Raw genomic sequence first — 13,219 nt, 5'->3', positions numbered from 1 at the left:
TTCTTCCATGGTCCACTGTCAATTAAGTGATCTTTGATGGGGCATTTAACTTGAATAGTCCCTTCACAATGTACTGGCCAGACTAGAAGTAAACTGCCTTGTGGGTGTTACCCCAGGAGCAAACACATTTGAAATAGATACATAGTCAATATTCATAACTCCACATACAAAAATGATACATGCACACAAATAGGATAATCATATTCACAAATCATAACCTTTCCATTGACACCTCAGATGACATATTTTGTACAAGATGCATCATAATTATGTCATAATCATACCACAATGGTGAATATGGAGTGCAGAGTGTCACACCTTCCCTTTAAAGGTGAGCTGAGTTGCCTTTTTTTAAAAAATTGTTTATGATCACAAACCTTTTCCAGAACATGTGGAGAGTTACAAGGCTGGCGGAATGAATGATTGTCATGTCCAGTTCATGGCACCAAGATCAACTCTCAGCTCATACAAAGCAGTGCACTGAAGAGCTGCTCAACAAGGGCTGGGATGAGCTCTGATGGGGCGAGGGGAAGGAACCCTGTGATCCGGCTCAGAACTTAAACAGAATATTCTGGAGATGGTGATGAGCCACTGGCAGGTAGTCTTAGAATGAGGTGAATTACTGGAGCCCCACAGGAGCAGACTTTTGAGAACTGGAGGAGGTTTGGCTTATCTTTCCCTAAGGATCTGAGACAAGAATCTAATCACTTTACTGTCTTTGGAAGAGACAGGCCAAGCTGTCATTGTGAAGTGATGGCTTCTTCAGCAAAGGACACACACATTTTCTTAAGCACACTTGGCAGCCTGCTTGCCTTAAAGTAGGTTCTGAAAATCTCCATCAGCAAAGGACTAATTACTTTTGCACTAGCCAGAAAGAACATGAGTTCACAGCATTGACTATGGAACAGAGATCTGCAGCACTTCTAGTACCCCAGCAAGCAACACCAATTTAATAAAAAAATTAAGCTGAAACGACCTCACCTCCATCTCTTCAACATCCTGCTCTCCTTCCACAGATGTCAACAGCTAGGCTGAATCCCAGTTATTTTTCTCTGCAAAAGAATGAGAAAATTCCTTTCAGCAGCAGGTAATTCAAATCAGCTCTCAAGAAGAAACAGCCTGGAATCAGCAGCCTAGCCTAGTTTAAATTACCATTTTTTCCATACATCCTCAGCAGAATACTGTCCCCCTGTGTGGTGTCGTTCACCTCACACTAAATTGGTCGACATTGAATTGAACTTAACCATACGCATCATCATACACACCGTCTGCCCCATTCCTATCCCATGACTACCAGTTCTGAGCAACATAGCCCCTGGAGCACCGCCAGCTTTTTTGCTGCCCTAGGCAGTGGAAGGTCCCGCCCCCGAAATGCCACCCCTGAGTGAGGCGGCGGAAGGTGCTGCCCCCGAAATACCACCGATGACTGGGGCGGCCGAAGATCGGGCCACCGCGGGTGCCGACCTCCAAATGTTAGTGCCCTAGGCGACCGCCTAGGTCACCTAATGGGTTGTGCCGGCCCTGCATAGCCCATCCACACATGATTCAGCACAGAGGGTCTACAGCCAGGCTGGTGGAAAAGGTACATGCCAATCCAAGTCTCCCATTGTACATAGACTTTTTAGTCACCCCAGAGCATGACTTACATTGATGCGTCCATTGTGGTTTCAATTGCCAGATTGGAATCTGTCAGCAGCAACCTTTTGGTATGATGAGTAGTCAGCTATAGACATTTGCAATGGTTTCGTTGTCATTGATCCGACCATTTGACTGCCAGGATTTGACCTGCAATGTCACCCTTGGACTCTGCTGAACGGGTTCCAAACTGGTAAAGAATATGCGCAGCCAAACTCTGCACATGGGGTCTGGACAATGACCCACTTTGTCAATGCGGCCTCCGTTAGTCAATGGTACATGTTATTAACAAGTGTCAGCTGACTAGATTTCATGGTGGCCTTAGGGCCCTTCGTTCTGTTGATGAAGCTGATGTTGGTGACTCAGCAAGCATTGCAAATGCTAGAAGAATGAATGCCTAGAATCAAAGCATCATAAGAGATGCTACAGATTTGTAGGCCTGTTTAAAGTTTTTCAAATTGATTTTTTTGGTATAGAAACGTGAATTTTTTTAAAACACGCCTCTCCCATTAAAAATGTTGGTGAAATTTTCCATCAACATTTTATCCATTTTTTGAAAAAACAGTAAAGTTTTCAGAACTTCACCTCCTTACACTCACACACATTTTCAACCAGCTCCTCAGATTTCTTGATTGCAAGGTTTCTTTGCTGAGGGTCTTCTTGCTGCTCTAGTCACTTAAGGCCACTGGGCATATGAATTTCAGACGAGTGTGATTGCCTAGGATGACGTCAGCAGCAATGTCATTTGTTACATATTTTATTTAAGGAAATGCATTTTTGTGAAAGGTCCACTTCAGAGTGATACATTTACCCAGCTATATCTGCATGTACTGTGTTATAGAAAGAAGTATATCAGCCTGATTTCCCGCTACATACCCCCATGTAAAGCTCCAGTAAATTCTCTTGATTTCAATGAAGTTACACTGATGTAACATTGCAGCAATGTAATGAGGCAAGAGGCCCTGTGTCTCCTGAACTCAGGCAGTTTTTCATAGTAGGTTAGAATTTTCTGCTTCTTAACTAGACTAATAGCTATATTTGTATTTGGTGACTAATTTAATTGTCTCCATGTGTGCTAGTCACAGCTCACAGGACCATGTCCCAGTTCTCTACTTTTAGAAAATAAAACCAGGAAGGGGAAAATGAAGACAAAGGGGCTGTCAGGGGGCTAATGAAATAGGGAGTGCAGAAATTAAAGGAACATTAAGATACTAGAAAGAGTAGAATTTCTGTCCTAACAGTAACTGTGTTCAAAGAATTCAAAGCCATAAAGTTTAAGGAGTGACTTTTCAACATTTGGGGGGGGAAAATCCCTGCTATATATAAAAATGAACTGCTGTCAAATAGATGGTGAATGCCATAAAATCAGAAATGTAGGGCTGCAAGGGGCCTTGAGAGGTCATCAAGCCCAGCCCCCTGTGCTAAGGCAGGACCATTCCTGACAGATGTTTGTCTAACGTGTTCTTAAATACCTCCAGTTACAGGGATTTCACAGTCTCCCTTGGAAGTTATTCCAGTGCTTAACTATCCTTATAGCTTCCTAATAGCTAACCTAGATCTCTCTTGCTGTAGGTTACATCAATTACTTCTTGTCCTCCCTTCAGTGGACAGAGAACAATTGATCAGTCTTCTTTATAGCATATCTGAAGACTTTTATCCGGTCCCTCAGTCCTCTTAATCATCTTTTCTCAAGACTAAACATGCCCAGTTTCCACTATGTCAAGTTTTCTACACCTTTGTCTTTTTTGTTGCTCTCCTTTGGACTCTCCAATTTGTCTTAAAGTGTGGCACCAGAACTGAAAGTGTCTTAAAGTGCAGCACCAGAACGAACACAATATGCCAGCTGAGGCCTCATCAGAACTGAGTGGAACAATCACCCTCCGTTTCTTACATGTGACACCCCGTTAATACACCCCAGAATGATATTAGCCTTTTTTGCAACTGACACACTGTTGAATCATGTTCAATTTGCAATCCACTATACCCCCAAGATCCTTTGTTACAGTAACAGCTCAGGCCAGTGCTTTCTGGGGGCAGCGTTACCAGTGCTGGTAGAGAGACTTTAACAACACAGGGGGCAGTGGCAAAGCGGTGCTTGAACAAACAAAGCAATCTGGTTTGGAACCGATTTAGTTCAAGTGCCCTTAGACAGACGAGACATTATCCAGTTTCTCATGGTGTAAATCAGTATAGCATCATTAAAGTCAACGGCCAGATCCCCAGCTGGTATATGTCAGCATGGCTCCATTGAGATCAATGGCACAGATTACCAGATGGTATAAATCCATGGAGTTTCATTACAGTCAGTGCAGCTAGCTTGATTTGGCTGGTTCTCTTTTGGGACACATGATCTCGGAGGAAGGTAGGCACAAACTCCAACCTGGACCAACCTGCAGTATCTACTCATACACGCAGACCAGAAGACATAATCACTTCAGCTTCCTCTCTGGGACTCAGTGTTCCAAGTTTATTCCAAATTATGCAACAGCTGGAGAACCCTTCCTGGCACTATGATGTTGACTCCGAGTTTCACTCAGGCAAATCCTGCTCAGACTTGTGGAAGAAATTAACTCCACTCTCAGGTTGGAAGCAACAAAATCAGAGATAGCTTTATTCAGGACATGCAATTGCAAGGTAAGAACACAGATGACAGAGAGCATCTCTGCTTCAGTTTCTCCAAAGTACAAGCAAAATCACACAAGCATTTATACCTTTTTGTGACATGCATTAATTAAAAACATCTGCATTTTATTTAGGCTATTTGCTATCTATTCCAGTATTTTCTCACTTTCTTTTCTCAAACATCATTATCTGAAGGCTAGGTCACACTGACTATTCTGCTGTTTTCCACTTGCTTCTGACGTGAGCCCTGCTTCTACAGGTCTCGCGATATTAGGCTAAGGCCTTGGCTACACTGGAGAGTTGCAGCACTGGTGGTGGCTTTACAGCGCTGCAACTCACTCACCATCCACACTTGCAAGGCACATACAGTGCTGTATCTCCCTGGCTACAGCGCTGCATATACTCCACCTCAACCTGGGGAATAACTACTGCAGCGCTGGTGATGCAGCGCTTCTCCACCAGCGTGGCCACCAAAAGTGCTGTTATTGGCCTCCAGAGGTATTTGGAGGTATCCCAGAATGCCTGCTCAGCCACTCTGCTCATCAGTTCGAACTCTACTGCCCTGGCCTCAGGTGACCCACCCTTTAAATGCCCAGGGAATTTTAAAAATCCCCTTCCTGTTTGCTCAGCCAGGTGTGGAGTGCAATCAGTGAATCTTTCCAGGTAACCATGCCTCCGCGAGCCAAAAGAGCCCCAGCATGGAGCAATGGCGAGTTGCTGGACCTCATCAGTGTTTCGGGGGAGGAAGCTGTGCAATCTCAGCTGCGACCTAGCCATAGAAATTACGATACCTTTGGGCAGGTGTCAAAGGCCATGCTGGAAAGGGGCCATGACCAGAACGTCCTGCAGTGCAGGGTTAAAGTGAAGGAGCTGCTGAGTGCCTATTTCAAAGCCCGCGAGGGAAACTGCCACTCCGGTGCTGCCCCCACGACCTGCCATTTTTACAAAGAGCTGAGTGTGATATTTGGGGGTGACCCCACCATCAATCCGAGGACCACGATGGACACTTCAGAGCGGGGAAGGGGAAGGAGGAGGGGGGTAGGAGGAAACTGAGAGTGAGGGTACTGGGGTAAGGGGGAGACACCCCAGAGTCCCTGGAGGCATGCAGCCAGGAGCTCTTCTCAAGCCAGGAGGAAGGTAGCCAGTCGCAGCAGCCTGTATTTGGTGGAGGACAAACAGAGGAGCGGGTTCCCGGTAAGCGGCTTTTATTTTCAGGATGGAAATTTTTCAAGAGAGGAGGGAGGGTTCTGCATGCGTGCATGCGTATCTAGATGTGGAATAGCACATTGATGTGGTCTATCACGTCGCGGTAATCGGCCTTGGTAATCTCTTCAAAAGTTTCAGCCAGAGTGTGGGCAATGCGCTTGCGCAAGTTTATTGAGAGAGCCACCGTGATCCTTGTCCCAATCAGGCTAATGCGTCCGCGCCACTGTGCCGCGAGGGGTGGGGGGGACCATTGCTGCACACAGGCAAGCTGCATAGGGGCCAGGGCAGAATCCGCATTGCTGTAGAAGACTTTCCTGCTTTTCCCAGGTGACCCGCAGCAGCGAGATATCTTCCAGGATCAACTCCTGCGGAAAATATTGGGAGAGTGTTCAGTGTAGGTGCCCCCTGCAGCTGTTTGCTTTCCCCAATGCACAGAAACCCCAGTACAGCCCTGAAGCAATCAGTCCCCCTTACTCACCATTTCGAGGCTCCTATGGGTTATGTGCACTCTCTTTGGTATGGGAAAATTATGCTATTGTCAAGAATGTTACTAATTCACTGTGTGGGAATAACTGTCTGAGATATAAACAGTGCTGTCTCTGTTAAGTGTTGCCTTTTTTGCCTTTCCACAAGCAACCTTGAGTTCTTGGCTGCCCGCGTTATCAACAGCTCAAAGACTCCAAAACCTCCGGAAGAAGCCGCGAAAAAGCAAAGAAGACATACTGCAAGCAGTCATGGATCACTCTGCCACAGAGAATCAAAAAGTGCAGGACTGGAGGGAAACGGAAAGCAAGATCTGCCAGAAAAATGCAGCGGCCAGGAAGAAAAGCACAAAGCAGCTGATAAGCATCCTGGCACGCCAAGCAGACTCTATCCAGGCGCTCGTAGCCGTGCAGGCAGAGCACTACCGCGCCAGCCCCCCGCACCTCGTCCCAAAGCTCTTTCCTTTGTGCCCCAATGTCAGCTCAAAACCCCCTTCCCCAGCATCCAGGTTCTTACCACCACCAGCTGCCTCCAACACCTGTACGTTCACCAACCAGCCCTGAGAACTACAACCCTTACCCTCTGCACTCAACCCCCATCACCATGCAGTATAGGCATCCTGAAGTGCAGCAGTCATTGCACAGCACTCCAGACAGGACATATTCAAACCTGTAACTGTACAGTTCCCCACCCCACCTCCCTGCCCTTTTAGATTCCCAAAATGTTGTATGTCTGTCAATAAAGTTATTTTCTTTTCAATAAATGAATTCTTGGCTTTGAAAACAGTCTTTATTATTGGAGAAAGTCAAAGATACCTTAGCCCAGGAAAGAAACAGGCACTGCAAATCAGCTTAGGAAAAACAGATTCCTACTAACATTGTAACCACTGCACTTCACTCCCATGCAAGGCACCAAACATTACTGTTGGTTTTCAGCCTCAAATTCCTCCCTCAAGGCATCCCTAATCCTTGAAGCCCTGTGCTGGGCCTCTCTAGTAGCCCTGCTCTATGGCTGTGCATATTCAGCCTCCAGGCATTGAACTTCAGAGTTCCATGCCTGACTGAATCTTTCACCCCTCCCTTCACAAATATTATGGATGGTACAGCACGCGGATATAACCGCGGGGATGCTGCTTTCCCCCAAGTCTAGCTTCCCATACAGAGATCGCCAGCGCCTCTTTATACGGCCAAAAGCACACTCCACAGTCATTCGGCACCGGCTCAGTCTGTAATTGAACCAGTCCTTGCTCCTGTCAAGCTTCCCTGTATACGGTTTCATGAGCCAAGGCATTAACAGGTAAGCGAGGTCTCCAAGGATCAAAATGGGCATTTTAATGTCCCCTACTGTGATCTTCCGGTCTGGGAAAAAGTCCCGGCCTGCAGCTTCCTGAACAGGTCAGTGTTCCGAAAGATGCGTGCATCATGCATCTTTCCAGGCCAGTCTGTGTTAATGTCCGCAGTGCCTGGAGAACCATAGAGAAATACCCTTTCCTATTAATGTACTCAGATGCTAGGAGGGGTGGTGCCAGAATAGGAATACGCGTCCCATCTATCGGCCCTCCACAGTTAGGGAAACCCATTTGTACAAAGCCATCCACAATGTCCTAGACGTTCCCCAGAATCACGATTCTTCTTAGCAGGAAGCGATTAATGGCCTTGCAAACTTGCATCAACACGATTCCAACGGTCGACTTTCCCACTCCAAATTGGTTCCTGACCAATTGGTAGCTGTCTGGAGTTGCTAGCTTCCAGATTGCAATAGCCACCCACTTCTCCACCGGCAGGGCATCTCTCAATCTTGTGTCCTTGCGCCGCAGGGTGGGGCCGAGCTCAGCACACAGTCCCATGAAAGTGGCTTTTCTCATCCAAAAATTCTGCAGCCACTGCTCGTCATCACAGACTTCCATGACAATGTGATCCCACCATTCAGTGCTGGTTTCCCAAGCCCAAAAGCGGCATTCCGTGGTGCTGAGCATTTCCGTGAATGCCAGAAGCAAATTAGTGTCATACGCATCAGGTGACTCGCTATGATCGTCAGACTCCTCATCACTTTGGATCTTAAGGAATAGCTCAACTGCCAAACGTGATGTGCTGACGAGACTCATCAGCATATGCCTCAGCAGTTCAGGCTCCATTTCCCACAGAAATCTTGCTGCACAGAAACCATTGAGAGAGTCAAGATGGAGCCAAACGTGGACAGAAAAACAGGGATAGCTAGGATGTGAAGCGATGCATCATGGGGCTTTGGGACAGGAAGCAGAATGATCCACACCCTCCACCCCCTTCGCACAACCCATGGCGCCAAAATGGCACCAAAATGGGACGAGGTGCTCTGTGGGATAGCTGCCCATAATGCACCACTCCCAACACTGCTGCAAATGCTGCAAATGTGTCCACACTGCAGCGCTGGTAGCTGTTAGTGTGGCCACACTCCAGCACTTTCCCTACACAGCTGTACGAAGACAGCTTTAACTGCCAGCGCTGCACACCTGCAAGTGTAGCCAAATCCTAAGACTTGACAGAACAGTTGCTCTGTCTCTGACACTTAAATGGCTGCACTTAAACCCTCTCTTTCTTTCCCTGCTTCCACAGACTAGTTCCAAAGCAGATTGTTAAAAAGCCCAGAAAAGACGGTTACTCACCTTTGTAACTGTTGTTCTTCGAGATGTGTTGCTCATATCCATTCCAGTTAGGTGTGTGCGCCGCGCGTGCACATTCGTCGGAAAACTTTTACCCTAGCAACTCGGTGGGCCGGCAGGTCGCCCCCTGGAGTGGCGCCATCATGGCGCTTGATATATACCCCTGCCGGCCCACCCGCTCCTCAGTTCCTTCTTGCCGGCTACTCCGACAGTGGGGAAGGAGGGCGGGTGTGGAATGGATATGAGCAACACATCTCGAAGAACAACAGTTACAAAGGTGAGTAACCGTCTTTTCTTCTTCGAGTAATTGCTCATATCCATTCCAGTTAGGTGAATCCCAAGCCTTACGTAGGCGGTGGGGTCGGAGTGAAATGTGGCAGAATGAAAACTGCTGAGCCAGGGGCTACAGCATCTCTTGTCTGTTGAACCAGGGCATACTGCGAAGCAAATGTATGGACCGAGGACCAATGGAGCTGCGCGACAGATCTCATGTGTAGGAACACGAGCCAGCAAGGCGGCAGATGAAGCCTGAGCCCTGGTAAACTGCACGATGATGTGGCTTGGGGAAATATGAGCCAAATCATAACAAGTGTGGAAGTCTGCCATCACCCGAGATGAGATCCTCTGAGAGGAAAACAAGCAAGCCCTCCCTTTGGCCCGCTACCGAGACAGAGCTGGGCCACCTTACGAAATGGTTCTGGCAGCGCAATATAAATGCGAGCACTCCACAGATGTCCAAGGAGTGCAATGGTTGTGCCCATTGCGTTGAGCTGTGGGTAACATGAAAGGCCGAAACCACCTTAGGGAGGAAAGCCGGGTGCGGTCATAACTGCACCTTGTCTTTGTGAAATCTAGTGTACGGTGGAACCCCCGTAAGAGCTCTGAGCTCGGAAACTCGTCTGGCTGATGTAACAGCAACGAGGAAAGTTGTCGTCCAAGACAGGCATATCAGAGGGCCAGTCGTGAACGGCTCGACTGGGGGAGACATAAGTCTGGTTAAAACTAGGTTGAGGTCCCAGGTCGGGGCTGGGCGGCGCACCCGAGGGTGCAAGCTCTCCAAGCCCTTGAGGGATCTCGAACCCTTAGAGCGTGAGAACACGGAACGTCCACCTTAGCCTGGCTGGAAGGTAGAGATGGCTGCTGAGTGTATCCTCAGCGATGATACCGCCAGGTCCTGCCGCTGAAGGCCAGAGGCAGGCCAAATAGAGGGGATCGAGACCTCAGCAGGAGCAAGATCGAGCGTATTGCAGCTGTAGAAGAAACGCTTCCACCTGGCCCGGTACGTTGACCAGGTGGAAGGCTTCCTGTCACCCCGGCTCAGTTACGCAGCAGCCACACCATGAGGCGAAGAGGCTGCAGGTCCGAGTGACGAAGCCTGTCGTTGCCCTGAGTGATGAGGACTGGGTGGGGTGGCAGGGTAAGTGGGTCTGTTATTGACAGGCCGAGCAACGTGGTATATCAGTGCTGCCTGGATCACTCTGGAGTGATCAAGATGATGTGCGCTCTGCCCCTGCGGAGTTTGAGCAGGACCTAATGAACCAGTGGGAACAGTGGGAAGGCATAATGGAGTTGGCCTTTTCACGGAATCAGGAATGCGTCCGAGATCGATCCCGAAGAGAGACCTTGGAAGGAGCAGAACATCTGGCATGTTCTGCTCTCGCGGTGAGCGAACAGGTCTATGTGAGGAAACATCTCCGCTTCTGGAGAGCAGAGCGCCTCACATGGGGCAGAGTGATCACTCGTAAGACAGGAAAGACCTGCTGAGTGAAAGCGCCAAGACGTTCCGAACGCCTGGGAGAAAGGACGTCACCAGCTCCATCGAGTGGGCCATGCAAAAGCTCCGGAAATGGATGGCCTCCTGACAACAAAAAGGGGGGGGGGGAGGACCATGTCCCTCCCTGGATATTTATGAAGCACATGGCCGCTGTGTTGGCTGTAAACACCGAGATACAACGGCCTCGCAGCTGCCGCTGGAACCCCTGGCACGCCAGGCAGACTACTCTCATTTTTGGGGCATTGATGTGGAATGCCAGTTCCCGAGAAGACCAAAGGCCTTAAGCTCGGAGTGACCATGAGCACTTGAGCAGAGAGATGACGCGTCCGTCATCAGGGGCAGTGAGGGCTGGGGCGGATGAAACCGCATCCCTGCCCACACCAGGGAGTGGGTTAGTCACCACTCTAGGGAGCCTAAGGTGCTCGAGGGAACGGTGACTACCATGACCATTGGCTCCCTGTCCGGGTGGCACGCCGAGGTGAGCCGGACTTGGAGAGGATGGAGGCGGAGCTTGGCGTGTTTGGTTACAAACTTGCGGGCAACCATGGACCCAGGAGACTGAGACAAGTACGAGCAGAGGTCGTTGGGAAAGCCTGCAGACCTCAGATGATTGTTGCCATCACCTAAAACCGCAGTTGTGATAAGCAGGCTCCGGCTAGGGAGGAGACCAGGATCGCTCCTAGGAAGTCCAACCTCTGCGTGGGAACCAGAGTGGATTGCTCTATAGTAATCATCAGGCTTTGACCTGTTAAGACCGTGACGATGCCCACGCGCTGAGTGGTTTGTCTCAGAGTCTCCTCGGATAAGCGAATCGTCCAGATACGGAAAAACGCATATCCGACATCAGCGAAGGTAGGCGGCGACTATGGCCGTAAACCAGAAGTACTGACAGTTGGCTAGAAAGCGGAGGTATCTCCTGCGCGGAGGGAAGATGGTGTTGCGAAAGTACGCGTCCTTCATATCCAGGGCGGCATAGTAGCCCCCAGGAGGCAAGGATGGAATAATGGTTCCCATGGATACCGTGCGGAACTTCAACCTTATCCTAAACCGGTTGAGTCCGTGCAGAACTAGGAAGGTCTGAGACCTGCGTTCGAGTGGGGGACTAGGGCATAACGGGAGTAAAACCCCTTGCCCCTTACGTCCATCGGCATCTGCACCTCTTGTATGAGGAATTGCTCGTGAGAGGGGTCCCTGAAGGGGGACCGGGCTGGAACAAATTAGAGGTGGCACCTATGCTCCACCGTGCGCAGGATCCAGCGATCTGAAATTAACTGGGGCCACGCCAGGAGAAAGCGGGATTGGGATCCCGGCCTGTGACTGGTACACCGCCCTCAGGCACACCCTGGAAGGTTCTTCTTTGGTCCCAGTGGTAATTGCGAGGGACCTTGACCTTGGCTCTTTAGGGGTCCTGACGTTCGTCTGTGACCACCTTGGCCTCGCCGTTTGCCAAAGTCCTGTCTCTGGCTAGGCACAGAGTATGGCGGCTGGGGACAGAAAGGCCTGCGTTTGGTCGCTGGCATATGCATGCTGAGAGAGCGCATTAGGACCCTATTGTCCATCAGGCTTGGCAGCCTGGGGCTGTCCTTGCCGCTTGCCAACAAAGGGTAAATCCTGAATGGCCTACTGCAGCTCCGGCCGGAGGTTTGAAACCTGAAGCCATGAGATGCACCTCATGGCGACACCAAAGGCCAGAGTCCTGGCTGCAGAGTCTGCTGCGTCCAACGAGGCCTGGAGGGACGCTCTGGGTACCTTTTTTCCCCCGTCCTCCAAGACGGTAGCGAACTCTTGGCGGGAGTTTTGAGGGAGAAACTCCATAAACTAAACTACCTCCACCCAGGTGCTATAATTATTGAAGCTAAGCAAGTCTTGTTGCTTTGCTACCCAGAGCTGCAGGGCCTCTGCAGAGTACACCTGGCGGCCAAACAGGTTCATTTGCCAAGCCTCTTTCGGTTTCGGGGCTGGCGCTCGCTGGCCATCATATCAGAATCGTGGTCCTGAGCATAAGATCTGCGCATGTGGGATGACACAGATGCGTGTCCGGATGGCCATGGAGGTACTAAAAGAAGGCACAGACAGAGTCTCTGACTCTATCGGACCTTGCCCGACTCGGCACCGGGAACCGGCACCGGGAGGCGTAACGGTACCTGGAACGAGATCCAGACCCACAACCAGAATGGTGCCTGGAGGTCGACCGAGATCTCGAGGCTCGGGGAGAGGCTACAGGAGTCAAGGTACCTGTCGCGGACCCGGGAGTTGGAACGGTGCCGATAGCAGGTCGGCGAACGGGACACCGACCGGTGCAGCGAGTGCGACCAGTACCGATGAGGAAAACAGCACCGGGACTGCAAGTGGTGTCGGGCGTGCCGACAGGATCTAGAGTGTCTGCGGGACCGTGATCATGAACGGTGCCGCTCTGCTGTGTTGACAGAGGACGGTCACATGAAGAGAGTGTATCACCCGCACCGGCGGTGCCGGGGTCAGGCAGCATCGACTCTGTCATGGCAATGAGATCCCTCGTCGTTGGTAACGTCTCCAGCGTGGAGGGAACAGCAGGCTCAACCACAGTGCATACTGGGGAGCTGTCAGGCACCGGATTCGACGGCCCTCGTGGGACCGGGATCGACGGTACCGAGGTCGTCAGAGCTTCGGTAGGCGTCGGTGCCGGGCGATCCGAGTTAGATGAACTGTCCGGCTGCGGTGCCGTCGGCACGGAAGCAGCAGGAGCAATAAGCTCAACCACGGCGCGCGCCGGGGAGCCGTCAGGCACCGGATGCTACGGCCCTTATGGGACTGGAATCGACGGTGCCGACGTTGTCGGTGCCTCAGAGGCGTCGGTGCTGGGAAATCCGACTTAGACGAGC

The sequence above is a fragment of the Gopherus flavomarginatus genome, chromosome 8 (assembly GCF_025201925.1).
Source record: "Gopherus flavomarginatus isolate rGopFla2 chromosome 8, rGopFla2.mat.asm, whole genome shotgun sequence".
NCBI classification, from domain to species: domain Eukaryota; kingdom Metazoa; phylum Chordata; order Testudines; family Testudinidae; genus Gopherus; species Gopherus flavomarginatus.
This window is presented reverse-complemented; position numbering follows the sequence as displayed.